The following is a 15398-nucleotide window of genomic DNA, read 5'->3' as shown; positions in this document are numbered from 1 at the left end:
ATAATGCTTTTCAGCCAGAAAGAAAGAGAGGTAGCAGTAGCTTTTTGTCCTCTCCTCTTACCAGAGTAAACGACAAACAAAGATGAGGTTTGTCTAAAATCCTTTGTTGCTTCTAAATAGAACTTTAAAGCACGAACTACATCTAAATTGTGTAACAAACGTTCCTTCTTTGAAACTGGATTCGGACACAGAGAAGGAACAGCTATTTCCTGGTTAATATTCTTGTTGGAAACAACTTTTGGAAGAAAACCAGGCTTAGTACGCAAAACAACCTTATCTGAATGGAACACCAGATAGGGTGGATCACACTGCAAAGCAGATAATTCAGAAACTCTTCTAGCAGAAGAAATAGCAACCAAAAACAGAACTTTCCAAGATAGTAACTTGATATCTATGGAATGAAAAGGTTCAAACGGAACCCCTTGAAGAACTGAAAGAACTAAATTTAGACTCCAAGGAGGAGTCATGGGTCTGTAGACAGGCTTGATTCTGACCAAAGCCTGAACAAAAGCTTGTACATCTGGCACAGCTGCCAGTCGTTTGTGTAACAAGACAGATAAAGCAGAAATCTGTCCTTTTAGAGAACTCGCTGACAACCCTTTATCCAAACCCTTTTGGAGAAAGGAAAGAATCTTAGGAATTTTAATTTTACTCCAGGAGAATCCCTTGGATTCACACCAACAGATATATTTTTTCCATATTTTATGTTAAATCTTTCTAGTCACAGGCTTTCTGGCTTGGAACAGAGTATCTATCTCTGAATTTGAAAATCCACGCTTGGATAAAATCAAGCGTTCAATTTCCAAGCAGTCAGCTGCAGAGAAACTAGATTTGGATGTTCAAATGGACCTTGTACTAGAAGATCCTGTCTCAAAGGTAGCTTCCATGGTGGAGCCGATGACATATTCACCAGGTCTGCATACCAAGTCCTGCGTGGCCACGCAGGAGCTATCAGAATCACCAAGGCCTTCTCCTGTTTGATCCTGGCTACGAGCCTGGGAAGGAGAGGAAACGGTGGAAACACATAAGCTAGGTTGAACGACCAAGGCGCCACTAATGCATCCACTAGAGTCGCCTTGGGATCCCTGGATCTGGACCCGTAGCAAGGAACCTTGAAGTTCTGACGGGACGCCATCAGATCCATGTCTGGAATGCCCCATAATTGGGTTAACTGGGCAAAGACCTCCGGATGGAGTTCCCACTCCCCCGGATCGAAAGTCTGACGACTCAAATAATCCGACACCCAGTTGTCTACTCCTGGGATGTGAATTGCAGATAGGTGGCAGGAGTGATCCTCCGCCCATTTGATGATCTTGGATACCTCTCTCATCGCCAAGGAACTCTTTGTTCCCCCCTGATGGTTGATGTAAGCTACAGTCGTCATGTTGTCTGACTGGAATCTTATGAATCCGGCCTTCGCTAGTTGAGGCCAAGCCCGGAGAGCATTGAATATCGCTCTCAGTTCCAGGATGTTTATCGGGAGAAGGGACTCTTCCCGAGACCATAGACCCTGAGCTTTCAGGGAGTCCCAGACCGCGCCCCAGCCTAATAGACTGGCGTCGGTCGTGACAATGACCCACTCTGGTCTGCGGAAACTCATTCCCTGAGACAGGTGATCCTGAGTCAACCACCAACGGAGTGAGTCTCTGGTTACCTGGTCTACTTGAATCTGGGGAGACAAGTCTGCATAGTCCCCATTCCACTGATTGAGAATGCACAGTTGTAATGGTCTTAGATGAATTCGAGCAAAAGGAACTATGTCCATTGCTGCAACCATCAATCCTACTACTTCCATGCACTGAGCTATGGAAGGCTGCAGAATAGAGTGAAGAACTTGACAAGCGTTTAGAAGCTTTGACTTTCTGACCTCTGTCAGAAAGATCTTCATTTCTAAAGAATCTATTATTGTTCCCAAAAAGGGAACTCTTGTTGACGGAGACAGGGAACTCTTTTCTACGTTCACCTTCCACCCGTGAGATCTGAGAAAGGCTAGAACAATGTCTGTATGCCTTGGAAAGAGACAACGCTTGAATTAGAATGTCGTCTAGATAAGGTGCCACTGCAATGCCCCTCGGTCTTAGAACCGCTAGAAGGGACCCTAGCACCTTTGTGAAAATTCTGGGAGCAGTGGCTAAACCGAACGGAAGAGCCACGAACTGGTAATGTTTGTCCAGAAAGGCGAACCTTAGGAACTGATGATGATCTTTGTGGATAGGAATATGTAGGTACGCATCCTTTAAATCCACGGTAGTCATATATTGACCCTCCTGGATTGTAGGTAAAATTGTTCGAATGGTTTCCATTTTGAACGATGGAACTCTGAGAAATTTGTTTAGAATTTTTAAATCCAGAATTGGTCTGGAAGTTCCCTCTTTTTTGGGAACTACAAACAGGTTTGAGTAAAACCCCTGACCTTGTTCCACAGTTGGAACTGAGTGTATCACTCCCATCTTTAACATGTCTTCTACACAATGTAAGAATGCCTGTCTCTTTATTTGGTCTGAAGACAAGCGAGACATGTGGAACCTTCCCCTTGGGGGCAGTTCCTTGAATTCTAGAAGATAACCCTGAGAGACTATTTCTAGTGCCCAGGGATCCGGAACATCTCTTGCCCAAGCCTGAGCAAAGAGAGAGAGTCTGCCCCCTACTAGATCCGGTCCCGGATCGGGGGCTACCCCTTCATGCTGTCTTGGTAGCAGCAGCAGGCTTCTTGGCCTGTTTACCCTTGTTCCAGCCTTGCATTGGTTTCCAAGCTGGTTTAGCCTGGGAAGCGTTACCCACTTGTCTAGAGGCTGCAGAGTTAGAAGCCGGTCCGTTCCTGAAATTGCGAAAGGAACGAAAATTGGACTTATTCTTAGCCTTAAAAGGCCTATCCTGTGGGAGGGCATGGCCCTTCCCCCCAGTGATGTCTGAAATAATTTCTTTCAATTCTGGCCCAAAAAGGGTCTTACCTTTGAAAGGGATATTAAGCAATTTTGTCTTGGAAGATACATCCGCCGACCAAGACTTTAGCCAGAGCGCTCTGCGCGCCACAATTGCAAACCCTGAATTTTTCGCTGCTAATCTCGCTAATTGCAAAGCGGCATCTAAAATAAAGGAATTAGCTAACTTAAGTGCGTGAATTCTGTCCATGACTTCCTCATATGGAGTCTCCATATTAAGCGACTTTTCTAGTTCATCGAACCAGAAACACGCCGCCGTAGTGACAGGAATAATGCACGAAATAGGTTGGAGGAGGTAACCTTGCTGAACAAAAATCTTTTTAAGCAAACCCTCCAATTTTTTATCCATAGGATCTTTGAAAGCACAATTGTCCTCAATGGGAATAGTCGTGCGTTTGGCTAGGGTAGAAACTGCCCCCTCAACCTTAGGGACTGTTTGCCATGTGTCCTTCCTTGGGCTGACCATGGGGAACAATTTCTTAAATATAGGAGGAGGGACAAAGGGTATGCCTGGTTTCTCCCACTCCTTATTCACTATGTCCACCACCCTTTTAGGGATCGGAAAGGCATCAGGGTGCACCGGGACCTCTAAGAATTTGTCCATCTTGCACAATTTTTCTGGAATGACCAAAGAGTCACAATCATCCAGAGTAGATAGCACCTCCTTAAGTAATGCGCAGAGATGCTCTAACTTAAATTTAAACGTCACAACATCAGGTTCTGCCTGTTGAGAAATTCTTCCTGAATCTGAAAGTTCTCCTTCCGACAAACCCTCCCTCACTGCCACTTCTGACTGGTGTGAGGGTATGACAGATAAACTATCGTCAGCGCCTTCTTGCTCCACTGTATTTAAAACTGAGCAATCACGCTTTCTCTGAAATGCTGGCATTTTGGATAAAATATTAGCTATGGAATTATCCATTACTGCCGTTAATTGTTGCATAGTAACAAGCATTGGCGCGCTAGATGTACTAGGGGTCGCCTGCGCGGGCATAACTGGTGTAGACACAGAAGGAGAGGATGATGAACTATCCCCACTACCTTCATTTGAGGAATCATCTTGGGCAACCTTATTAAATGTGACAGTACTGTCCTTACTTTGTCTGGACGCCATGGCACAATTATCACATACATTTGAAGGGGGGACCACCTTGGCCTCCATACATACAGAACATGTTCTATCTGAAGGTACAGACATGTTAGACAGGCTTAAACAGGCTAATAATGCAAAAAAAAACGTTTTAAAACAAAACCGTTACTGTCTCTTTAAATTTTAAACAGAGCACACTTTATTTCTGAATGTGTGAAAAACTATGAAGGAAATATCCAATCTTAACCAAATTTTCACCACAGAGTCTTAATGCTTTAAAAGTATTGCACCCCAATTTTCAAGCTTTTAACCCCTTAAATGAGGAAACCGGAGCCGTTTAATCAAATAACAATTTTGAACCCCACTACAGTCCCAGCCACAGCGTTTGCTGCGACTTCACCTGTCCTTAGGAGTTCTACGATACCAAATTAAGCCTTCCAGGAACGTTTTCAATGATCACCAGACCCTCTCACATGCAGCTGCATGCACTGCATCCAAAAGAAACTGCGCAGTTATGGCGCGAAAATGAGGCTCTGCCTACTATAGTGAAAGGCCCTTCCTGACTGGAAAGGTGTCTAAACAACTGCCTGGCGCCTAAAAACGTTCCCCCACAATAAAAGTTTTATAAATCACCTCAGAATACATAAAAAACTTAAATAAAGCAATCGATTTAGCCCACAAGAGTGTCAACCAGTGTATAGCCCATAATAAGCCTTCATTCTGTTAAGAGTCTAAGAAAATGGCTTACCGATCCCCAAGAGGGAAAATGACAGTCTTCTAGCATTACACAGTCTTGTTAGAAAATGGACTAGTCATACCTTGAGCAGAAAAGTCTGCTAACTGTTCCCCCCAACTGAAGTTCTCTGGGCTCAACAGTCCTGCGTGGGAACAGCAATTGATTTTAGTTACTGCTGCTAAAATCATACTCCTCTTTTAAACAGAACTCTTCATCCCTTTCTGTTTTAGAGTAGAGTAAATAGTACAACCGGCACTATTTTAAAATAACAAACTCTTGATAGCAGAATAAAAAACTACAACTAAACACCACATACTCTTCACCATCTCCGTGGAGATGCTACTTGTTCAGAGCAGCAAAGAGAATGACTGGGGGGCGGAGCCTGAGGAGGGGCTATATGGACAGCTTTTGCTGTGCTCTTTGCCATTTCCTGTTGGGGAAGAGAATATTCCCACAAGTAATGGATGACGCCGTGGACCGGACACACCAATGTTGGAGAAAAGTTATACATTAACCAAAATTATATTTGAATATCCTGTATGGCCATAGTTTTGGTTTGTCTGTCTATTCAAATTCTACTCTTTACCTCCTGGAAGCAGGTACCTAAAACTGTATAACACGATTGTAAATCATTTTCAGAGCAAAGTTTTATTAGATTTTCAAACATTTTAAAAAAATATCGCTTAAGAAATTTATTTTAGCTGATGTTGTTTTCTATGGTAAGGCCTATGTGCACTAAAATGTACAGTCAATGATTGGGTGTCCTGTTTGTTTAAATTTGCAGTGTGTCACAACTTACGTGTAGGAGTAGTGGTCAAATCTCTACTTCCAGAAGCTTCCACTTTTAGGATACGACTTTCTGTTAAAGATAGAAGAAAAACAGCACGAGGCAAGGTATAATTAATTATCAATCAGTTTCTGGGGTGACATCAATATTTAGTTTTAATGCAAAACCTATTGTGTAAAAAAAAAGTAAAAGCATATTGTCCTTCAAACAAACAGGTTGAGATTTCATCCAAATATATATTTTTTTCACCTGAGGTCTATTTCCAGGATTAATTTAGCACTCAAAAGAATATGTAGGAAATATCAACCTATGTGATTGAAGGAGTATATTCTTTTACACAATTGTTTTTGCATTTCCACTATATATTTATGTATACGTTTTTTAGTTTCGTGAACACTTTTAAAAATATATTGAGTTTAGTTTTACCTGTAATATGTTGTACAACAGTATTTTTATATTCCATAATTAAATAGTCTATTCACAAAATTGTGCACCAAGGTTAATGTGCAAAGGAGAAAAATGCAAAATCTAGACTAAAGTTGATGAAATAAAAAAATAAAAAAATAAAAAAAGTTTAAGATTTTTAAAGTGGACCTACTTTAGAATAGATGTTGCACATGCTGCGCAAGTATACTATAATACAGGACGTGTTATTTGATCATGTGCATTTGCATGTTAAATGTTAATTCCATCTGTGGCCCATATTTATCAAGCTCCGTACAGAGCTTGAAGGGCCGTGTTTCTGGCGAGTCTTCAGACTCGCCAGAAACACAAGTTATGTGTACGGAGCTTGAAGGGCCGTGTTTCTGGTGAGTCTTCAGACTCGCCAGAAACACAAGTTATGAAGCAGCGGTCTAAAGACCGCTGCTCCATAACCCTGTCCACCTGCTCTGAGGGGGCGGCGTTGCACCAGTAGCTCTTGTGAGCCGCTGGTGCAATGTTAAATGCGGAGAGCGTATTGCTCTCCGCATTCAGCAAGGTCTTGCGGACCTGATCCGCACTGTCGGATCAGGTCCGCAAGACCTTTAATAAATAGGGGCCTATGTCTTTACCTACTGATGTCACCTCCTAAGGCTTTTTATTCTAAAGTTAATTAGTCTATAATCTGTAGCATAATAACCATTTTTGGTAATAAAGCAATTTAAAAAATAAAAGTCCTTTAAATGTGTGATTTAATCAAAAGATGCATAGTGTGCCATACATTGGCCGAGAATGATCAGATGGTACTCTTAGCAAGTGAAAGGATGGCAGAATCATCATCAGGCCGCTGCAACTCAGTAGAATGAAATCTGGCTTAAAGGGATAATAAACAAAATATTTTCCTTTCACTATTCAGAAAGAGCATGAAATGTTAAGCAACTTTATAATTTAGTCCTAACATAAAATGTTGTTCGTTCTCTTGGTATCTTTTTTTTTTTTTTTAAAGCAGGAATGTCAGCAAGCGATATCCATGGTTTACATTCCTGCTTTTTCAAATAAATATTCTAGGAGAACAAAGACAAATTGATTAGGAGTAAATTACAAAGTAGCCTAAAATTGCTGCTCTATCAGTATCATAAAATAAATAATTGAAGCAAAAAATTGTGTTTAGTATCCCTTTAAGCACAAACCTGTATCATGGCAAGAACCAGGTAACAGGGCTAAACAGTTTGGACCATTACCAAGGAACTGGGACAGGGTACTAGTTGTCATACTATGGGAGTAAACCTTTACTGTTCAATAGATCATTATTATTTAAACTATGTTTGTATTTAGGTTCTTACCGTCACTTGGCCGAGGCGTGCTTGTGGCTGATCCCCCTGCAAAGTATTTTTTTGGATCTGGAAAACATCAAGGTGAAGAGACAGGTAAGTCTCACACGTGTATTAGTGAAGAATAGCTAGTAGTGATGAATGAATAGTGAGTTCAAACAACCATATCCAGGGTAGTGGAATATATATATATATATATCTCATTTGGCCGCCCCCAAAAACAGGCATTTCCACGCACCGGTCAAATTTACTTTTTAACCTGATTTAATCATTTATGCCTGCTGCAGGAAAACTGAGCTGAGTCTGGGAGGGGGACTCCCGGTATGTAGGTGTGCATACAGGGATTGTGAAGATGGTGGGGAAATCAAAAATCTCCTACAACCTACATCCTCTGTGTGGTGGTCCTTGACCCAGTGCATGTCAGCAGCCAATCAGTGAGGAGAGTGGGTATATGACTTAAGTTATATTCCAGCCTCCTAACAAAAGGAAATGACAGCCACAGCTTGTGAAGTTAAGGTATTGGTGAGGTAGGGAAAGGGAAAATAAAGGTCATAGGAAGAAGAAAGGTGGGAAAAAAAGAAAGGGCTTTGGGAGGGAGAGAGAAGAGAGGGGACGTGAGGAGAGAGGATATAACAAAAAAAGAAGGGGCATAGGGGAGTGAGGGGAACAGAAAATAAGGGCCATGGTGATGGAGAGAGAAGATATATAAATAGAAAGAGAGGGAGTTGTATTCTGTCATATATAACTATGCCAGAATGCATCTTCCATCATTTACATACAGAACTCACATAGACAAGGAATGTATGTGGGTGATGGGAGTTGAGTTCTGATATATGTGTATGTATTCTAGAATGCAACTCCCATGATTATCATACATGATCCTTCCCTTCCAGATATGGGTCTTTCTTTATTTTGATTAAAATTATTTTCAGGACTAGTAAATTGTAACAAAGATCAAAGAGATTGTCTTGTCTTCCACTTTATTCCCTTGTATTTATTTTTTTATTTCCACACCCATGCATATACTTAAAATAATAATATATTTCATTTTACTTACCAGCTCTCTGTTGCCTGCTTGATTCGTCTGTCCTACTCGTGCTCCGGACTCCTGTGACAACAGCCTCTGGAAGTAGTCTGTCCCTGACCTGTTCCTCCCACCAGTTAAATCAAACCGTCTTTGACTTGGAGCGCATTAGGGCCATTTTTCTTTTCACCAACACCCTGCAATCATAATACCTATAAATAAAAATACAGCATTTTTTGTTAAGCAAATTAGAAACTAAACAGATTCGAGCAACAATAATGACTTCCATTGAAAATAAGGATTTCTTCCAGTTATCATCTTAAAGGGACATGAAAGCCACATTTTTTCTTTCATGATTTAGAAAGAGAAATCAATTTTAAACCTCTTTCTAATTTACTTCTATTATCTAATTTGTTTTATTATCTTGATATTCTTTGCTGAAAAGCATATCTAGATATGTTCAGTAGCTGCTGATTGGTTTCTGCACATAGAAGCCTCGTGTGATTGGCTCACCCATGTGCATTGCTTTTTCTTCAACTAAGGATATCTAAAAAATGGAGCAAAATAAATAAGTAAATTGTAATGCTGTTTAAATTTGTATTCTCTATCTGAATCATGAAAGAAAGATTTTGGGTTTAGTGGCCCTTTAACGTCAAAAGAATGCCAGCGGAGTTTAACATATTATGTATATGTATATATATATATATATATACACACACACACACACATGCATACAGAGTATATATATATATATATACACACACATGCATACAGAGTATATATATATATATATATATATATATATCTACATGCATACAGTATATATATATATATATACACACACACACGCATACAGAGTATATATATATATATATATATATATATATATATATCTACATGCATACAGTATATATATATATATATATATATATATATATATATACACACACACACAGTATATATACATACAAGCTATAATATTTTCTATGAGTGTAAGATTTATGTATGTGACAAATAAATATTTCTTATTAACAAGATAGAACAGTGTGTGCTAATATGTTATACATTTAAATGGTCACTCAAGTCAAAATAAAGTTTTAGGATTCAAAAAGATCAGGTACTTAAGACACTTAATTTTCAAATTTACTTCCATTATCTAAATTTGCACAGTCTTTTTATATACACACTTTAAGGGGAACAAGATCATATTGAGCATGTGCAGAAGCTCACAGGGTATACATACGTATACTAGTCTGTGATTGGCTGATATCTGTCACATAATACAGGGGACGATAAAAAAAAATTGGTCTTAAAAAAAGCCTGTTTATTATAAATTTAAAGTAAGTGTTATAATTGCATTGTCTTTTTATTATGCACTTGTTAATTATGTGATTATACTGCATTGAGTGGTCCTTTAATAATCCTATATTATAAAAGGCCAGGTATGTGTGGCCGATGCAGTCATGCGCAGTAGAGACTGCAGCATGAGAAAAACATACCTGGCCTTAAAAACTTAAAGGGACAGTAAACCTTAAAAATAATGTTATATAATTCTGCACATAGTGCAGAATTATATAACATTATTTAAGTGCTATAGTTCTAAAAGCCTTTTTTACCTTTTAATATGTAAAAATTATGGCGTTTTTACAGACCCGCTCTCTACTCTCTGCTGAGCGGGTCTGTTATATTTAGTCAGCACATCGGGCCAGCTGTATAGTCACAGCCCGGCCCGACCGCGCCATAAGACTAAGTGCAGCTCGCTCCTGTGACAGGAGCGAGCTGCACTTAGTGCTATGGCGCGGTCGGGCCGGGCTGTGACTATACAGCTGGCCCGATGCGCTGACTAAATATAACAGACCCGCTCAGCACAGAGCGGGTCTGTAAAAGCGCCATAATTTTTACATATTAAAAGGTAAAAAAGGCTTTTAGAACTATAGCACTTAAATAATGTTATATAATTCTGCACTATGTGCAGAATTATATAACATTATTTTTAAGGTTTACTGTCCCTTTAACATCCAACACTAAATGCGCAATAGAGAGTAGAGGAGACTGCGCGAGACAAGCATGAGGACGGCGCTGCTCGTTAAGCCCTTAAAGGGACAATAAACCCAAATTTTTTCTTTCACAATTCAGATAGAGCTGCGATTTTAAGCAACTTTCTAATTTACTCCTATTATTAATTTTTCTTCATTCTCATGATATCTTTATTTGAAAAAGCAGGAATGTCAGGTTAGGAGCAGGCACATTTTTGGGTCAGCACCTGGGTAGAGCTTGATTATTGGTTTGCTACATTTACCCAAGAATTAGAAAGTGCTACCCAGGTGCTGAATCAAAAATGGCCCCGGCTCTTAAGCTTGCCTTACATTCCTGCTTTTTCAAATAAAGATGCCATGAGAATGAATAAAAATTGATAATAGGAGTAAATTTGAAAGTAGCATAAAAGTAGCATAAAATTGCATGGTCTATCTGAATCATTAAAGAAAAAATTTGGGTTTAGTTATATATCCCTTAAGGATGCTGTATGACTCTGCTGTCCTAGGCCCTCTCTATATAAAAGTAGCGAGATCGCAATATTTATGCAAAGTGCATACCCCATATCAGGGGAAGTTAGTTCATGTGAGCCATATAGATAACATTGTGCTGACGCCCGTGGATTCTAACAACACAGCACTAATTGGCTTAAATGCAAGTCAATAGATAGTCATGTGATCAGGGGGCAGTCAGAACTGAAGATGCTAAAAAACAAGGTAATTACAGAGGTAAAAAAGTGTATTAATAATATAACCATGTTTTCGGTGATAAACTAGGGAATGAGTAATAAAGGGATTATCTATATTTTACAACAATTATAAAACATTTTGAGTTGACTGTCCCTTTAAGGATGAGTGTGTGCTCGAGATAAAAGTGCAAAAGTGCACAATGCCTCCTAAGAGGTTTATTTCTTTCCTTACACATTTTGGCCTGTGTACACACAGGCTTTAACACTAGTTACTTTATGCTATAAATGAAAATAGTTTTTGAAACTTACCAGTGCCTGACACAGGCAGCTGTCCTGTGCACTGCTCCAACTGCGTACACAGCATCCCTCACTGTGTTCCATGAAGTTGTCTTACCAGGCAAATAAGATGTGCTTCACAACTGCCAGATTTTCTTTGTGTGTGAATATTGGACCTCTATGCCATGGTGTTGCTGGCTGCTGTTCCTCATCAGCACTCTTATCAGAGGATGTATGTGGCCTCCTCCTCTTATAGCCTTACTATAGCACTGGTGCACTTTTTTCCACCATGCCTCTCCCTACCTACCCTCTCCCTAGTACCTCCAAGGTCCCTCTCCCTACACACACTCTGCCTAGTACCTCCAAGGTCCCTCTCCCTACACACACTCTCCCTAGTACCTCCAAGGTCCCTCTCCCTACACACACTCTTCCTAGTACCTCCAAGGTCCCTCTCCCTACCCACACTCTCCCTAGTACCTCCAAGGTCCTTCTCCATACCCACACTCTCCCTAGTACCTCCTAGGTCCTTCTCCCTACCTACAAGGTGCCTATCCCTTCCTCTACGGTCCCTCTCCCTATTGCTTACACTCTCCCTAACTCCACCGTCTCTACGTCCACTCTCCCTAAATCCAATATCCCTACCTCAACTCTCCCTAGTACCTCCATGAACCCTCCCTACCACATCCACAATTTCTCTAACAGACATATCAAATTATCACTACAACCTGCTCTTCTACTCCCAAAACTAAGATATTAGTTACATGGGTGTGGCTATAGTGTGCAGGAGTGATGCAAGCATAATTGCCATGCTGTCTGATTGGCTACACAGTCTGCATAATAAAGTTAATAAGTGTTTAAATGAAATATTCAAGTTATTTATTATTATAGTCATTTTAACAGTGTAATAAAATTATTAATATTAGTTGTCATTTTTTTTGGTTGTCTAATAATTACGTGTAGTATATCTGGCTGTTGAGAAGGAATTGCAGGGCATCATAGTGAGCAATAACGACAATTTCATATTTCACGAACATATCGAATCAATTAGAAAAAAACGAATGCATCCGAAAATATAGAACTGAATAAGTTCCGAAATAACGATTTAACGGAATATAACTAATATCGGCGAAATAATGAATCAATACAAAATAACAAACAATTCGATTACGTTTGCGAATGAATTTGAATATCACACTTCGGCGCGTCACGAATGTAACCGAAACGAATGACTGATGCATAATGAATCAATCCAACTATAACGAAACAAAAAAAAACTAATCGAAACGAAATTTTCGATCGTGCACATGTCCGCTATTTACTTTATTTTGCTTATTTTTTTTAATTATTTTAAAATGCCAGCAATTTTTAAACAATTTTTTTATGCAAATTATTTTTAATTAATTAGCCCTTTTAGGATATGCACAGATCTCAACCTGTTTTATGTCACTTTAAGGTCAAAAAGCCGGAAAGAAGAGCAACATTTATCACTACCTATAGGGACCAATATCATCAGGTTTGTAATATAGTGAGGAAACATTTCTCGCTATTATCAGCCGATGATGATCTTATGGAACTAACAAGAAAAGGCTGCTGCTGTGCGTACAAAAGAGGCATGACCATAGGTAATAGAGTAGCTCCCACCAGACTAAAAGGGAGAGCTAAGGATTCCAACTAATGGCTAACAATGGAGTTTATAGATGCCACAATTTAACACGCAAAGTGAATTTGTAAGTATCGGTGAGGACTTTTCAAGCACAGCAACTGGTGAATTATTCAAACAGAAAATGTGGTATTATTGTCGAGCCACCTATGCCATTTACCTGTTGACCTGCAATGAATGTAATTTACAATACGTGGGCATGATCTCCCGTGAAATAAAAACTCGTATTAGGGAACATGTGTCTAACAATTAGTCCGGAACACTACATGGTTAATTTTATATTTTAAGAATCAAAATAACAAAAGGCCAAATAGCTTAAGTTGGACCAAAATAGACCATGTGACCGTAAGTGACCGAGGTGGGGATAGAACTTTATTGCTAGCCAAACAAGAGGCCTATTGGATTTTAAAATTGAGAACCAGGAGAACACAGGGTCTCAACAGTGAATTCAACCTGATAAACTTTTGGCAGTAATACTTTTGCTTGGTTCCAAATAGTCACTGGTTATAAATGTGATCACTATGTCTGGAAACACATTCATAGGGTCTATCCTGTAGTATGGTTATCCTACAAGTTTTGTTACGATTCCGCCAAAAAATTACTAAAAAAATGACTAAACACTTTAACTATACACTTTCATTTTGTAGCTTCACTTCAGCCTATTGCAACTATGTCCCTTGAGCTATATAGCCATAAATAGTATACGAGTAGAACAGGAAATAGACACACTAGGTTTTTTTGTACTCAGTGTTTGTACTCAGGGATAGCTATGGGAGTAGAGGGTTAAAGGGACACTGAACCCAATTTTTTTCTTTTGCAATTCAGATAGAGCATGCAATTTTAAGCAACTTTCTAATTTACTCCTATTATGATTTTTTCTTAGTTCTCTTGCTATCTTTATTTGAAAATGAAGGCATCTAAGCTTTTTTTGTTTCAGACCATTGGACAGCACTTTTTTATTGGTGGATGAATGTATCCACCAATCAGCAAGCACAATCCAGGTTGTTCACCAAAAATGGGCCAGCATCTAAACTTACATTCTTGCATTTCAAATAAAGATACCAAGAGAAAGAAGAAAATTTGATAATAGGAGTAAAATAGAAAGTTGCTTAAAATTTCATGCTCTATCTGAATTACGAAAGAAGAAAATTGGATTCAGTGTCCCTTTAAGTGAATCTTGTAAAGGTTGTCCATTTGTTTCTGTTTTTCTTGGCGAAGACTTCAGCATCTCTATTACCAGGCTAATTAAGATATGTGTAGTAACACTAACATACTTGCCAACTGCCCTGTTTTTGCCGGGACAGTCCCGGAATTTAGGACCCAATCCCGGCCATTTAAATGTCCCAGACTATACTGCCAAGCTGAAGTAGCAGGCTGCAGCTTAGCTAACGCGATCTCAGTGTGTCACTCCTCTTCCACTTTGAATCTGACATCTATCGGTCAGGCAGTGACCTCAGCACGCAACTTCACCATCACGTGACCACCCGGCATTGCCGCTCATACTGGAGCAGTGCACCAGCCTTCTCACACGTGGCGGCAGGACAGTGGACACACACCCTCTGCAGAGCCGATCTATTACTACAGTCAGAGTCAGCGGACGAGCAGAGCCAGAGGACGAGGTGAGACCTTTATAGAACCATCCCGTGGTAAATATATAACCATAACCCTGATATGCAGCTGGTTCCCAGGACATACACAGCCGCTCATCATGGACAGGCTTGTTCTGCAAAGCACTATTGAGATATATTCAAAGCAGAGAAAAAGGGCGCCTCCTGGTGTAGCCAATACTTCACAAGCAAAATATTTAGAATCCAAACATACTCACAATGTATGAAGGCAGAGATAATGCCTAGGAAAACGATCTGGGAACTTCACAGTGTCCCAGCAGACTGTGCACCGTGCCGAGGCTGCTGCTCCTAAAGTCAGAATGAAATTCTGCAATCTGGAAAAGTGAAGGAGAGAAGAGGGCGACCCCTAGTGCAGATCAATCAGAAAGAGAGTGGATATCAGCTTGTAACGACAAAGGGATACTCACACATTCGATTGCACACTATAGTGCAAATGGAGCGAACTAGGTATATTACAGTGACCTAGTGCACATAACAACCCAGGTAGTGTTCAGCTGCAACAGTAGATATGTTCCAAGCAAGGCAGTAAAAAACGAAAGGAGACTCCAGTATATAAAAAAACAGAATTTATGCTTACCTGATAAATTACTTTCTCCAACGGTGTGTCCGGTCCACGGCGTCATCCTTACTTGTGGGATATTCTCTTCCCCAACAGGAAATGGCAAAGAGCCCAGCAAAGCTGGTCACATGATCCCCCCTAGGCTCCGCCTTCCCCAGTCATTCGACCGACGTAAAGGAGGAATATGCATAGGAGAAATCATATGATACCGTGGTGACTGTAG

The 15398-nt window shown here is 39.9% G+C and overlaps 2 long non-coding RNA genes across 4 annotated transcripts in view; one reads left to right on the top strand and one right to left on the bottom strand.

Annotated features, from left to right (window-relative positions):
• Positions 1 to 15398, bottom strand: part of LOC128657486 (uncharacterized) — a 32430-nt gene that overhangs the window by 2207 nt on the left and 14825 nt on the right. Inside the window, exons 1-4 of one of the 3 annotated variants that reach the window (XR_008402107.1) lie at positions 11362 to 13830; positions 8364 to 8542; positions 7319 to 7375; positions 5568 to 5627 (exon numbers count right to left, since the gene is read on the bottom strand). This is a non-coding gene — a long non-coding RNA (uncharacterized LOC128657486). Of the gene's footprint in view, positions 1 to 5567; positions 5628 to 7318; positions 7376 to 8363; positions 8543 to 11361; positions 13831 to 15398 lie in introns of those variants that run through there. The other 2 variants (XR_008402108.1, XR_008402109.1) reach the window with 2 other exon arrangements.
• Positions 5218 to 8478, top strand: LOC128657487 (uncharacterized). The gene is made up of 3 exons (XR_008402110.1): positions 5218 to 5662; positions 7311 to 7402; positions 8367 to 8478. It is a non-coding gene; the product is annotated as an uncharacterized LOC128657487 (long non-coding RNA).

Source organism: Bombina bombina, chromosome 4 (genome assembly GCF_027579735.1).
Source record: "Bombina bombina isolate aBomBom1 chromosome 4, aBomBom1.pri, whole genome shotgun sequence".
In the NCBI taxonomy this organism is placed as follows: Eukaryota; Metazoa; Chordata; class Amphibia; order Anura; family Bombinatoridae; genus Bombina; species Bombina bombina.
This window is presented reverse-complemented; position numbering and strand designations above follow the sequence as displayed.